Raw genomic sequence first — 15,166 nt, forward strand, 5'->3', positions numbered from 1 at the left:
TCAGTATTATGAGAGACCTGGGCAGAGTAGATAGGGAGAAACTCTCCCACATATGAAGGGATCGAGAACAAGCTGGAACAGATTTAAAGTATTTATTAAAAGAAGCAAAAGCAAACATGAAAAATTTTGATTTTCACGCAGCACATGGCCTGGAATGCACAGTCTGAATCTGAGATTGGTGGAGGTAAAGCATTCCAAAGGAACTTAGACTGCTATTGGAAAAGGAAGAAGTCAGGAGTACAGTGATCTGCTCATTCAGAGAGCTGGTGCAGACACGAAATACTGAGTGGTCTCCTTCTGTGTTGTAACAATTCTGTCATTCTGCAGTGGCTTCTGCTTGAACTTGAGGCTGTACTTGACCTGGAAGCACTGAGCACTGATGTTCTAAGATAGAAAAATGATCCTGTTTCTCACCATTAGGATCCCTTATCTGATCAGCACAAACTAACCTCCAGATATGATAAAAACATATCTTTTAAATAGTGTCTTTAACATAATGAAGTGTCCTAAGATGCCTCACAGGAGCATCATAAAGTAAAGTAAAACACCATGCCACATAATGAGATGTTGTGTTGGAATGGTAGATATTAAAGAGTGTCTTAAAGGAGGAGTATGAGAGGTGTGGTAGGAAGGGTATTCCAGAGCATGGGGCCTTGGTGTTTAAAAGTTCATCACTAATTGTGATTAAAATTGTGGATGCCCAATTGGCCAGAATTGGGGGAATTGCAGGTATTTTAGAGAAGAATGGAAATGTCTTGCATTCTGAATCTCTAAAGATCCACTACACAATCCGAACCTTCCAGGGTGGTGTGTTCTTAGGGATGTTGCAAAAGCTGAGCTGGGGTGTGTAAAGCCCATATGCCTGTTGAGAAGCCAGCTCAGTCCCCTGTCCCGGAACTTGTGATTGTTGAAGTATTCCTCTTCTGTCTTCAATTATTCCAACCGTATTCATCAGCAAGCCTCAATATTCTGAGTTACAAGATGTTGCTCACATGGAGGTCGCCCCCCACATCACTTTATTTTTTGTTCCACAACACTTTATTTTTTGCTCAAAGTAAAATTTGACTGCTGCAGATTTAATTGTAGTTGAGTGCTGTTGGGGAAAATTAACTTGGTATGTGTACTGTTGAGGACTGGTTGGAGACTTCCAGAATTTGAATAGTAATGTAACATTAATGTCCCCCAGCTATACCATGTCTGAACAGATATTGCTCTGAGGTCTGCAAGATTCTTTACTGCTGTTCTATACTGACAGGAAGATTGTATAACCTTTATCTAATCTGCTGATCTGTCAAAACGACAAGAACTCCTGCATTTTTCTGTTTTGTATTGAGACATGTTGTGACTTGCTCTAATTGCACCTTTCCAAATAAAAGGCCATAATGTAGTAAATAACAAAACAGTAAGGGAGGAGGAAGGGATCTCCCTGAAGGGCACAATTTTAAACTGACCTTTGTAAAGTCAATTCATGCCATATATAGTGAGCAGTGTTGAGAAAACAGCTTTGTTCCCTACATCTCTCCCAAAACTCCTTAGACTGAGAGGAAGGAGAGACTAAGAGGTGAGGTATGCAAGCTTTAATATACATTACGACATGTGAATACAATTGGGATGAGCCTGTATTTTTCTAGGAAGGGACTTGATCTCTATCGGAGGTTTCAATGGAAAGTGACACAGTGGCTTTGTTGCTTGGAAACTTTGCAGTTGTTTGAGGGTTTAACAATGGGAAAATCAAATTTGTCAACACAGAGAAGAGTCCACTTTTCTTTTAAAAATATTGAACTTGGGAGTTATCCCTTGGCGAGCCCTCTGGTATATTATGTACTTGGAACTGTACATAATATACCAGAGGGCCAACATTGAGAAAGCCAACTCTTCTTTTCAAAATTAAGAAAGTTTAAACTAAAAATAACAAATATTTCTCTTCCCTTTCATGGAAATATCTTACGATTTCTAAGTATGAACTTTCTTGAATCTTATTAGTTCCTTTCATTTTGAAAGTAAAGGTCAAATCTAATTGCTATCTACCAATTTTAATTCTTGTAGATTAAACTGTTTCTGTGCTAATTTTGACTGGATTTATCATAATATGGAGAGTACTCTGCATTCAGTCTGCCCTCATTGACTCCTCCACCTTAAGCATCTTACTTTTACAGGAGTTGCCCTAACATCTCATCTGCTTGAATGAATCTAGGATCCAGGGGTGTAACTTTGACACTCCCTAGTGACAGGCACTGGATATCCTTGGCTTTTATTTTTTTCTATCCTGAAAATAGATCACTAGTTTCAATCATTATTCCAGAGAAAGACAAACACACCAAGCCATAGGTGTAATAAATTTCCTTAGTTCAGTTAATGCATCTCATCCCTACAGGGTCCAATGTAATTTTTGCGTACGCTATTCAGTCTCACTTCACTAGAATAATTTTAATTAAACTGAATAACCTGTTGCCACTTTGTCCTGTCCTAAACTTGAGGAGATTATTGAGATTACCTCAATACTGCTTAGTCGAATGTCCAATTCCCAAAGACCAATCTGCCTTCTGGGCATCTGACACTCTGTTTTATTCGATATCAGTTAACAGTCAAGATGAAATCAAACATTTTCTACCATAATGGGTGTTCATGAACTGGCCAATGTATTGCTTATTATTTGTCCTCCATGTGGAGATTATGTACAAGATGGCTCATTCACATCTTAACAGCTTACAGGTTAAAACCTTTTGTTCCTTCCTCTTGAGGAAATACACAGGGCTTTTAAACTACCTGTTTAAAGGAACTTTTTAATTTATTTTCCAAACTACTTTGGTAAAGTTTTATTGTGGTGCACTGTTCCAAACTGTGTTGTTGATTGGCAAAAGCCCTTCTTTCTCACATCCTCTCCTCCTGATCCCGAGGTTACAGCACTATTCGTGAATGAGACCTGTAGGTATTCCAGCAACTGAGCTGCATGGAGAAAGAAGATAGTGTGGTGAGGACATCTACATCCATCCATTGATTAGTAGTGAGATTTTCAACTCCTTTGTCCACAAACATAATTCCACTCAATACACATGAGTTCCTCTCACTTTGGTGTTCAGTCCATGTGCCTCTGGTGACATTAAAAATATTGGATACTGTAAGGTTTGTGTTTCAGCCTGATATTCTCCATCCTCTTCGTGTCACTTACCTTGTCTCCAACTATACCCAGGATGCTAGGCATTTCCCACATCCACTGCCCCCAACTACACTTCACACACACCCCCTCCTTCCAAGCTCTCCCAACTCTGGCTGATGACAAGTCTGCATGCAAGCTGCCGAGGAGCAGAGCACACATGCCTGATGCGCTGCTGGCTTCATCATGAAGGTAGGATGTAATAATAAGAAATTTCACACTAATAAATATTCATGGCTGCACAAGTATGAACCTGCCATGGACGACATGAAGCACAACACTGATTTGATCTCTCCTTTTCAACTTGGCATTGGGAAACAGAAATTTCAGCTCTGGTCGAACTCAGTCACCTTGCAATCCGTGACGTTTGTTCTCATGAGATCTATAAAATCACCGTCTTCCTTTGGAAAACCATCAAAAAATCTTAAAATGTGACAAACTTGAATTAATTTACTGCTTGTGTATAACTTTCACTGAGCAGTGAGGTTTATTTGGTTTAATAATTCAGAACTGTGAAACTCCAACTTCACGGTCTGTTCTTGTTCCCTCTGATGAGGTAACCATTAATAAGAATCTGAGAAAGATAATTCTACCGTCTGTCATCTTTGACCCTTTTACTAATGACCTTAAATTTGTTGTCTCTGGTTCCTGACTCTGCTGACAACAGAAACAGAACCTTCTCATTTACTTTTCCAACACCCTTTTTGATTTTAAGCAACCGTGTTAAATTTCTTCTTAACTTCCTTTGCGTAAAGGCAAACACATTTTGATTTCTTTATTCTCTACAGTGAAGTCACTCATTCATGTTCTATTTTAACAGATATTCATAATGCGTGATACACTCCCTGTGTTTGCTTGAGTAGACACACCACTGCTTTGCTTTAACATCTAATCCAAAAAGAAAATACTTGTTTTGGAATTGCAGTACTCCTCCAGAATTTCAGTGAACTGTCAGTTCTGATCATGTACTTGTGTCGTATAGTGACGCTTGAACCTGTGACCTTCTGACTCAAAGGGAAGCATAGCACCAAGCTGACAAAATTCAATAAGTTCTGTTGAATAATAAAATGCCACTCAATAGTAGAAACACTGGTGTTTTCATTGATTATTCTCAGTATGACAAGTGCAAACAACTTGCTGCAATAGCACAGGCCCAATGTGGCCTTTAACATACATTGCTTAATACTCACTCTTCGAAATCTGTTCCACTCTGTTATGCATGAACAAAATGCTGAAATGTGCGTGTCAGTCAGAACAGATTTGCCTGGGGATTTTGCATGCTGACAAGCAGAAGATAAGAAGCGATCGGTATACTCTGGGAGGGAAGCAGAATTTGAAATTGGTTCAAGGCTAGTGTACCCAAAGTTTAAATGCTCCTGTGCACTGTGCTCAGCAATTCAGCATGGCATCAAAGTTTTTAAGGAACCTGTTTTGTACTTGGCCCTCAAACTCCATGAAGAGCAAATTCACCTCGAGTAATTAAAATGCTTGTGTAGTACACCTTGCATCACGTCATTCCAAAACCCATTGTCTCCCTCATCTCTGGTCTCTCATGCTAAGACGTGGAGGTACTGGTGTCAGATTGGGGTAGACAAAGACAAAAGTCACAGGACCCTCGGTTATAGTCCAACAGGTTTATTTCAAATCACAAGCTTTAAGATTGAGAAAGCAATTTCTGCTCTTTCGTCAGATGGCATTCACCTGACAAAGGAGCAGTGCTTTGAAAGTTTGTGATTTCAAATAAATCGGTTGGACTATTACCTAGGGTCATGTGACCTTTGACTTTCTCTTGCTAAGACAAGAGCATATCGTTTCGTTAACTTGACTTTTGGATAAGATATTTCTTAAAAACTTGGATTTCAGTATTGCTGCAAAGGGTTGGAGGATCTGAGCTACAGGGAGAGGCTGAACAAGCTGGGGCTGTTTTCCCTGGAGCATTGGAGGCCGAGGGGTGACCTTATAGAGGTTTACAAAATTATGAAGGGCATGGATAGGATAAATAAACAAAGTCTTTTCCCTGGGGTCGAGGAGTCCAGAACTAGAGGGTATAAGTTTAAGGTGAGAGGGGAAAGATATAAAAGAGACCCAAGGGGCAACCTTTTCACGCAGAGGGTGGTACGTGTATGGAATGAGCTGCCAGAGGATGTGGTGGAGGCTGGTACAATTGCAACATGTAAGACGCATTTGGATGGGTATATGAATAGGAAGGGTTTGAAGGGATATGGGCTGGGTGCTGGCAGATGGGACTAGATTGGGTTGGGATATCTGGTTGGCATGGACGGGTTGAACCGAAGGGTCTGTTTCCATGCTGTACATCTCTATGACTCTATGGCTCTATGCCTCTATTCCTCACCAGGACAGATGCAAGAATGCCAAATTTCAAATAGAATAACAATTTATACTGCATGAAAAAGCAGAGTGCTGATTTGTTAGCAAGTAGTTTTGATTAGTTGGAACATTGCAACACAGAATGTACAAGGGAACAGTTCTGTAGATAATGCAAATTATTAATTGATTTTTACAGTCCTATTGGCCTCATCAGTATTATATTTGAGACCCTACAAACCACTATCACTATATTAACTGAAAACCTTCCTTCCCTGCTCTATAGCATTTACCTGGTTTCACTTATTTAATTCGTTACTTGTTTCAATGTAGATTAGATTGGATTACTTACAGCGTGGAAACAGGTCCTTCAGCCCAACAAGTCCACTCCGATCCTCCGAAGAGCAACCCACCCAGACCCATTCCCCTCTTCAGCTAACACTGCGGGCAATTTAGCACAGCTAATTCACCTATCCTGCACATCTTTGGACTGTGGGAGGAAACCGGGGCACCCGGAGGAAACCCACGCAGACACTGAGAGAATGTGCAAGCTCCACACAGATAGTTGCCTGAGGGCAGGAATTGAACCCGGGTCTCTGGCGCTGTGAAACAGCAGTGCTAACCACTGGGCCACTGTGTTAATTACATTATGTTTGAACATTTGTAAAGTTGGACTGTATTAGTTGAGGTGGTGTTATATTGACAGAAATACAGATCATTTGGGGCTGAGGAAGCATTAAGTCAGCATCCACTTCTGCTTAAAAAAAATCTACCCTTTAGTTAAATTGCAGTCTGATGCCAACCACATTCAAAGTCCAAGAATCCTTGAGCAACAGAAGAGACCTGAGAACCGCCCCAGTGTGGCAGGTAATAAGTAGGACACATTGACGTGCAATGATGGACAGGTTTAGGTCCTCTGATCCGTCCCATCTGTCTCTCACAATGGTGGCCCCTTCTCCACTATACCAAAACTGTATCAGCTTCCAGGAAAGTAAAACAATCGCATTAAAACCCAGGCCAATTTGTAGGGGAAAATGTTTAGGAGTTCCTCACCAATGATTTAGATGAACAAAACCCGTCCATGGGATCACTCTGGTCTTGAGTTTCCTGCAGTGCCAACATGAATATATCTGCCCTGGCCAGAAAATAGTCAAATCCTGCTTTAAAGAATTCACTGAATTGAAAACCACATGAGATGGCAGTGTGTTCCTGGGGTCCACTATATAGAGAATGAATCACCTCCAGGAATTCAGTCTCCATCTAACCATAAAATTATGATTTCCTGTTGGCTATTCCTATTCTATTTAGTTGGAACAAACTGTCAACTGAATCACAGTCTATTCTCTTAAAACAAACTTCAACCAAATAACCTTTAAGTGTACTGTTCTCTAAAATCTGGACTTGCAAATTCATGGATAATGAAGATGTTTTATGCTTGGAATTAGCCTGGCAGGCCCTAAGACCAAAATCAGACACAGGAAACTACAGATCTGTCAGCTTCATACCAATAATGGGAAAACTGATGGAGGCTATCACCTGGGATAAGGTAAAATATACTGAGAGAAAAATAAGTCAGTACCACACAGACATTATGGCTTTGTCAAGAGCAGGTCATGTCTGACAAATTTGAGTTCTTTGACGAGGTGACACAGGCAATAGATGAGGGTAGTGCTGTGCATGTTGTCTATTTGAACTTTCAGAAAACACTTGGTAAGGTGCCATATTAGTTGGCAAATTAGAAATGTTTGGGATTGATGGGAGCATGGATTCAAAGTTGGCTACATGATAGAAAACAGAGGGTATGTATAGATGGGCATTTCTTAGACTGGAGACGAGTTGAAAGTGGTTCCCTGTGATCAGTGTTGGGACTCTTGCTTTTTCTGACTTTATAAAACCAATTTGATGATGGGTGTTGAAGGCAGAATCTCTAAATTTGTGGAAGATAAGTTAGGGAGAGCAGTGAGTTGTGAAGATGACACTGAGCGATTTCAAATGGGCAGACACCTGACAAATAAAATTCAACACAGTGAAACATGAGGAAACACAGACAGACAATACAAGCTCAATGGTACAACCTTGTGGGGAGTACAGAGAAGAGTGACCTCGGGACTCGTGTGCATTATTCTCTGAAGGTGGTCAGATAAGTTAAAATGATTGTTAAGAAGAATTCTTAGGTTTATAAACAGAGGTATAGAGTATAAAAGTAACAAATCGTTGGTCAGACCACATTTGAAGTTCAGTTCTGGGTACCTTATTTAAGGAAGGATGTTAAAGCCCTGGAGAAAATGCAAAGGAGATTTACTGGAATGATCCCAGGAATGAGGAATTTTAGATACAAGAGAAGAGCAGAGAAATAGGGTTTATTCTCCTGGGAGCAGAAAAGATTATTGGTGACCTTTTTGAGGTGTTTAAAAATATGAACAATTTTGACAGGATACTGAAGGATATTCTATTTCCACTAATTGATATTTCAGTAATTGAGGGTCACAATTTCAGGATTGTCAGCAAGGCAGCTAGGAGTGAGATGAGGAGAAACTTCTTTACTCAGAGAATTGTTAGTGTTTGGAATGTGCAGCCTGGTAAAGTGGTGGAGGCTAATTCCATAGCAGGTTTCAAAAGAGCTGGATATATATTTGAAAGTCATGAATTTAGTATGGAGATAGGGCTGGAGAGTAGGACTTTGGAGAGTACAGACATGATGGGCCTTATAGTATCCTTCTGCACTGTAAATTAAATAATTTTATGATTCAGTGTGAGGCCTGACTAAGGTCTTTTAACAAAGACAGAATAGCATGCCTTCTCTCATTATCAATTGTTCTATGAAAGCAGTTTATCACTTTGACTACCACTTCACAGTGTTGTTCCTATGTCTTTAGAGATGTATGGTCGAGAATGCACAGATCTTTTTCTTTAATTTAATACTTTTACTTCAAGAGTACATTCCATTTGAATGTCCAACGATCTACTTTTTCAAATTACACATTATTTATCTATCATGAGCCCAATTTCCCAACATACTGAGCATCAGCCACAGATTTAACATTTGTACAGATCCTAGTATCATCTGCAAATTTTGTATCTCTGTCATGAATAAAAAGATCCCATCACCCATCTCTGCAGGTATTGGTGACTGGTCTTCAAATGGATCCAATCTGTCTCTAATTGCCTTATAGTTGGATCCCAGTCAAGCTCATTACCACTCATACCAGTGACTTCACACATGTAGAGATGTCTCTTGGGTGGTTTCTTTTCTAACCCTTTCAGTTATGCACATGAAGACGCACATTCAGTATTAACCATTGAAAGGGAATTGGATAAGTGCCTGAACAGGAAATACCTGCAGGGTCTATGAAAGGGGGATTGTGTGGTTGCATGAATGAACGTGACAAGCGAAATGGTTTCATTCTTGCTGTGTGTTTCTGTGATATGGATAATAATGTGTGTGGGACTGATGACAATAAAATCATAAAAGAAAAAATATAAACTGTAAAATTGGAATTCGATTATCCTGCTGCTTGCCAACCAAGAGGAGATTGGTCACCTAAGATTAATGTTTCCTAACCCCACACTGACTATCAGAAGGAATGGGCAGATAGCATCCACCAGAAAGAACCTCGGTTGATTTCCTCTTGTCTAAGCCTGAGATTCTTTTTCCAGTTTTTATCGTGTCGAGATGACTTCTCTCAATAGAGTCTGGGGGCAACATTTTGAATTTTGCTGACACACGTATTTTCCGAGTAGAGGTTTCAGGTCTACTGGGAAAAGAACAGTTATTATTAACAATATAATTATTTAGTACAATAAGTACCTTTCGTGTACAGGGTGTGGACTTTCAGAGGTGGGTGGAGGAAGATTAAATTTATGAAGTGATGTTGCAACAGTACTAAGGCTGTAGTGGATTAGTGGCTAGTAATACTACACCTCAGAGTACAGTAAATTCCTTTCAACTTGCACATGTCGGGAACCATGTGAAATCCTTAAATTGAAAGGAGTCGTGAATTTTTTTTAAAAATGAAGATCTGGAATGTGTTTCTTTTTTTTCATTTCTGCACTCCTTAACTGAATGGATTAAAGAAACAAGTTTTGTCTTGACTTTTAAGAAGCATATTGTTTATTGGATACTTTAAATGTTTTGGATTTTACATGTCAACACATTTTAGAAAGAGCAACATGCTGGCTTTACAAAGAGAAAGTAGGGATTTGTATTAAGATATCTCCAATGGCCTTGAGATGACCCAAAGCTATTTGCAGCGAATGGAGTGCCTTCACAGTGCAGTCATCATTGTGCTATAGAGCAGGACGGCGACCAATTAGCACACAGCAAGGCTTTCACCAACAGCACTGAGAAAATGACTAGCCCTCTGTTATTTCATAGTGTTATCAACTGATGGATAAATATTGGTCAATACATCAGGAAGAACAATCCTGCACCTCTTCCAAAATGCCCTTGGGATTTTATTTTTACATCAACACGGCTGATAGATCCTTTCAATTTTTTTTTGTAACCTCGTGGTTACAAAACACAAAACCACAGAAGCTATATTGAAACAGCATCACTACGTCTCTGTGTAATTAAAAAATAATTTTGTGACTAAATACGCAAGCTAAGTTATAAACTTAAATTCAAAGTGAACGCATCTAGTTATCAGCACCACACTCCTTCATGTGCTAAATTATTATCTAATGTTCTCAGTCATTTAACCATTGAACTTGCCTATTTAAATTCAGTGAGCTACCCCCCGAGTTCGGAAAGGTTTCTTCCATTTAATCAAAATTAAATATAATCATAGAAATGTTACAGGACAGAAAGTGGCCATTAACCCCATTGTGTTGGCCTTCCTTTTCTCTCCTTTTTGTATATTTAGAAAATGTGGAAAGCAAATGAGCCACTCTGCCTTTATTCCTGATGAAGGGCTTTTGCCCAAAACGTCGATTTCGCTGCTCCTTGGATGCTGCCTGAACTGCTGTGCTCTTCCAGCACCACTAATCCAGAATCCACTCTGTCCATCATGTCTGTCTCCACTAAAGTAAAATGAACCATCCAGCCTAATCCCATTTTCGACTATATCCCTGGAGGTTCTAGGATTTAAGGTCCTTATCCAGACACCTTTTTAAATGAGTTCCAGGTTTCTGTGTCAACTTCCATTTGCGACATCTGACCAGTCGCTTAATATCTTGCTGCAATTTCCAGTTTTCCTCTTCACTATCAACCATATAACCAATTTTTGTGTTATGTGCAAACATCTTTGATATATGCCACAAAAAAAAACAAAGAACATAGTCTTAACCCCTATGGAACCCCACTGAAAACAGCCTTCCAGTAGAAAAACACCCACCTATCATTGCTGTTTGTTTCCTGCCACTGAGTATTTTGATTCAGCTTGCTATATTCCCTTGGATCCCATGAGCTCCTTTTTTCTTTAAACCAGTCTACCATGTAGAACTTAGTCAAAAGCTGTGTTAAAATCCACGTAGACCACAATTTTTGTATTACCCTCACCTTGTGATCTCCTCAAAAATACTCCATCAAGTTAGTTGGACACAATCTTCCCCTTAACAAACCTCAACAAGCCATTATCCTTGATTGCTCCATGCCTTTGTAAGCAATGGTTTGTTTATTCTGTGTGTCAGAATTGATTCCACTACCACGGCTACACTTGCTAATTATCTGATCCATCCATCACTTCATTTTAAACAAAGGTACAACAGTAGAAGTCCACAGTTCTCTGATATCACATCAGCATTGTGTCATGTTTTAGTTTTGAGAAGCTGTAAACTTCAGGGTCTGGAGTTTGCAACTTAGGAGATGGCTACTGCTGGCGATTAAATGGAGGGAAATTTTCTCTTTCATAAGTAATTTACACTGCATAATATAAACTGATAGTTTGCTTTCCAAAGCAGGCATTTGATATCACGTTGCCTCTCATATGATACCCTGTATGTTTTCAGATCAAATATCCAAATACTCATTTGACTCTTTGTTTCATTTTAAAGCCCTAACTACTGTATCAAAGCATGCCATAATAGTCATCTTCCATCTATACTTATGGTTTACATAATATTCAAAATAGTTCATTCTTGGAAATGTATTAAAAATCTGGATTTCAACCTTGAAGCTCAGTGTGAGTATAGGTCACTCTTTCTTTCATTTCAGAACCCAGACCATAGGGCATTTGAATCCGTCCTTTCCCTGTCTTCGTCTCAAATTCAGCCCATTAACTTAGCCCTGACACAAGAAATGGGAGCAAGAGTAGGCCATTTGCCCCCTTGAGCCTTCTCTGCTATTCAATAAGATCATGGTTGATCTTATCGTGGACTCAGCTTCACTTATACGCCCACTCACCATAACCCTTAAGTTTTACTGTTTAAAGCCTTAACTGCTTCACTGGGCAGGAAATTCTATAGATTTACAACCCTTTGGGAGAGGAAGTTCCTCCTTAACTCTGTCCTAAATCTGCTCCCCCTTATTTTGAGGTTATGCCCCCTTGTTTTAGTTTCACCTGTCACAAGAAACAACCTCCCTGCTTCTATCTTATTTTATCTCTTCCCTTCATAATTTTATATGCTTCTATAAGATCTATCCCTTGCTATTCTTCTAAATTCCAATGAGTGTAGTCCCAGTTCACTCAGTCACTCCTCATAAGCCAACCCTGTCAACTCCGGAATCAACCTAGTGAACCTCCTCTGCTCCCCCTTCAGTGCCAGTGCATCTTTTCTCAAGTAAAGAGACCAAAGCTGTACACAGTACTCCAGGTGTGGCCTCACCAACGCCCTATACAGCTGCTGATTTGTAAACTCCACCCCTCCCATCTATTATTCTGTTTTGACGTCTCCATTCTATAGTGACACTCCCTCTGTTTGTCCAGTTTCCTATGTGTTGATCCACATGTTTGTGAGAATCTTCACATGGCACAGTCATATTATCAGCTGTTCTGTTTGTTTTCATTCCAAACATATTCCTTTCTTTCAGGCTTAAGCTGCCACATACAATATCTGTCTCCGCATCAACTAGCCTCCTTTCTAACCCAACTCATACGTGCCGAGATCGGGACCTTACAATCTAAACAAGCAGACACAACAAAATTGAACCATGTTCAGACACACATCCATGTTTAGCTCAAGTGATGTGTTACATCATATGTTTTACTGTTTTAGGTATGTGAAAGGGGCTCATGATCAGAGGACTAATTACGATCCGCTCAGAAATCCACCAGCATTTTCACATCCACCGTGACTTTACATGACCTCAATTAGGAGCACCTTGTTTTCCATGTTCAAAACCTGCTCTGGGATTTGATCAAATAAAAAGAAACTTGGGATTGGGAAAAGGGTCATGAAGTCAAATGCTTTTTTTATTTGCCCTCCTCAGGACTGAAACGCAAGAAAAACCAACTGAGAAAGGAAACAACAATTTATACACCATAGGAAGCAGTTGCTGATTGGTTGGCGTGGAGATGCTGCAGGAACTGTTAAATGTCATAATTAATTAGTGAAATACAATTGAGGCAAGATAGGTTTGATTGGTCAGAGCATTGCCGTGTTTTTGGAGACATAATTGGCTGTTTCCTCAGCCCTCAACTCTGTGAAAAATGTGCAATATGTATCTTTTATTTGTTGTTTCTGGATAAAAAGAACATGTCCACACATTTTACTTTATTTACAAAAGGCTATGGAGACAGCCAATGCCTGCTGCAATGCCCCGGCCAATCAAAGTTATCTCATTTGATTTGAATTTATTCAGTTAACTGTGAATAGCCGTTGCATCTCCATACCAACTATCGTCCAACCAATCAGCATCCTCTTCTCATGCTGCATAAATTGTTTTCTTAATTTCAAAAATATACTTTACACATAGCCACAAACGTAGTTCAGTTCTATACAGTAGCATATCAAGGAAACAAAAGCATTGGAGTTTGATTCTATCCAACAAACCAAAGGCACACCTTACTCGAATCAGACTATATTTGCATTCATTTGAAGCACCAGCAGGGTCCAATAACTGAATGGACTCCCATTCAACTTTGGCAGGAAGGCCTCAGACAATGGTCTTTTCCCATTGCGCTTTGGCAGTAGTTGCCCCAAGTGTGTCCCACAGCACGTAGTCCTGGACCATGGAATGTATCAGCCTGCAACACTCAGTCGAGGTCAACTCTTTGCACTGGAAGACCAACAATTTTTTCTTGTATTTCATTCCTAATGAGTGTAAGATGAAAAGCTTCAATTTCCATGTCTCTTTTCAGTTACGTTAAGTTCTGAACTGAGAATGAATTAAATCATCTGGACTGGGCACTTCAGTGCAGCACTGATGACTGCTATTGTGTCTCAGACTGCAATTGCTCCATCACTTCTTGCCTTTCTCCTTCTAATAACCGCAATCCTCTGAGAACCTGTGGTCTCCAATGTTAGCCTCTTGTTCATGCCTCCTGATGAAGAGCTTATTCTTGAAACATCGATTCTCCTGCTCCTCAGATGCTGCCTGACCGGCTGTGCTTTTGCATCACCACACTTTTTGACTCTAATCTCAAGCACCTGCTGTCCTCACTTATTTCTAATTGATTATAACCTTACTGCGAAGCCTCTTCCAAGGATGGCCACCTTGAAGAAGTTCTCCTGCTCCCTCCACAAGACATTCCTGATGAAGGGTCTATGCTCAAAACATCGACTCTCTTGCTCCTTGGATACTGCCTGACCGGCTGTGCTTTTCCAGCGCCACATTCTTTGACCTTGCTCCAGCCTCCCCTTCATAGGCACCATTTCCCACTAACCCTCAGGTCTTCCTTCACTAAAATCCTCTGCCTCACCACTTTTCTCTCCTCCTTTAAAAGGAAGCTCCCTGACCAAGCTTTTAGTAACTCTTCCTAACATCGCTCATTGTCAATTTTTTCTTACATGCTTGAAGCTCTCTGGGACCCATGTTAAGGATGTTATAAGCGTGTTCTTTGCAGTTTTAGGCTTTGAAATTCTGAGTATTTAATGCCTTACACCATTCTTTTCCTCCATGTTAACTGTCTTTCCTAATTTGGACGGTTCCAGTGCTGACCAATGTGCCCATGTTAATCACTGCACGTGGCCACTTGTGATAATTTCCTCCATCACGTTGGTGTTTTATTAGTCAGCAAATTAGGAATTCAGATCTTGCATTGCATTCTCAGTTGTGTTGAGATAAACAAGGCACTCTCTCCAAACACCTGCCCCATCTTCAGTTACTGGGCAATGTAGGCAAGTACCAACCTGTCCCTTCACTTCAGTGATTCAGATGGAAGCAGCTGTACTTTCAATGTGTTCACAACAGTCAGCACCTGTACAACCCTTCAAAGAAATGACTACTTTTGTTTCTCTATTAATGGGGTTTGAGGATAATGCTTTTTTTTGCTGTTCAGTGGGTTTTGACAGAGATATAAAAAAAATTAAATCTTTCTTGTCTGTTTTATATCTGGTGCCTCTATTGAGCACTCCTTGAAGTATGCCTTTGGCAATAATTCTGGGCACTCCCTTCATTATACATACTTCATTGAAGTCTATGTAGCTCATCCTCTGAACTGTGCCATTTAGCCTGAAGGAAAGAAACAGGGTCTGCAGAGGTGGTTATATTCCCGAGAAGTACTGTAATATCAGCCAGGCAACATTTTTAATAATGATGCAGTTAGCTGGTTTTGCGCTGAATCAATTTGAAATGTGAACAATAAC

The sequence above is a fragment of the Chiloscyllium plagiosum genome, unplaced genomic scaffold, assembly GCF_037043375.1.
Source record: "Chiloscyllium plagiosum isolate Xiang-an unplaced genomic scaffold, Cpla_swu_hap1 HiC_scaffold_32, whole genome shotgun sequence".
Lineage (NCBI taxonomy): Eukaryota > Metazoa > Chordata > Chondrichthyes > Orectolobiformes > Hemiscylliidae > Chiloscyllium > Chiloscyllium plagiosum.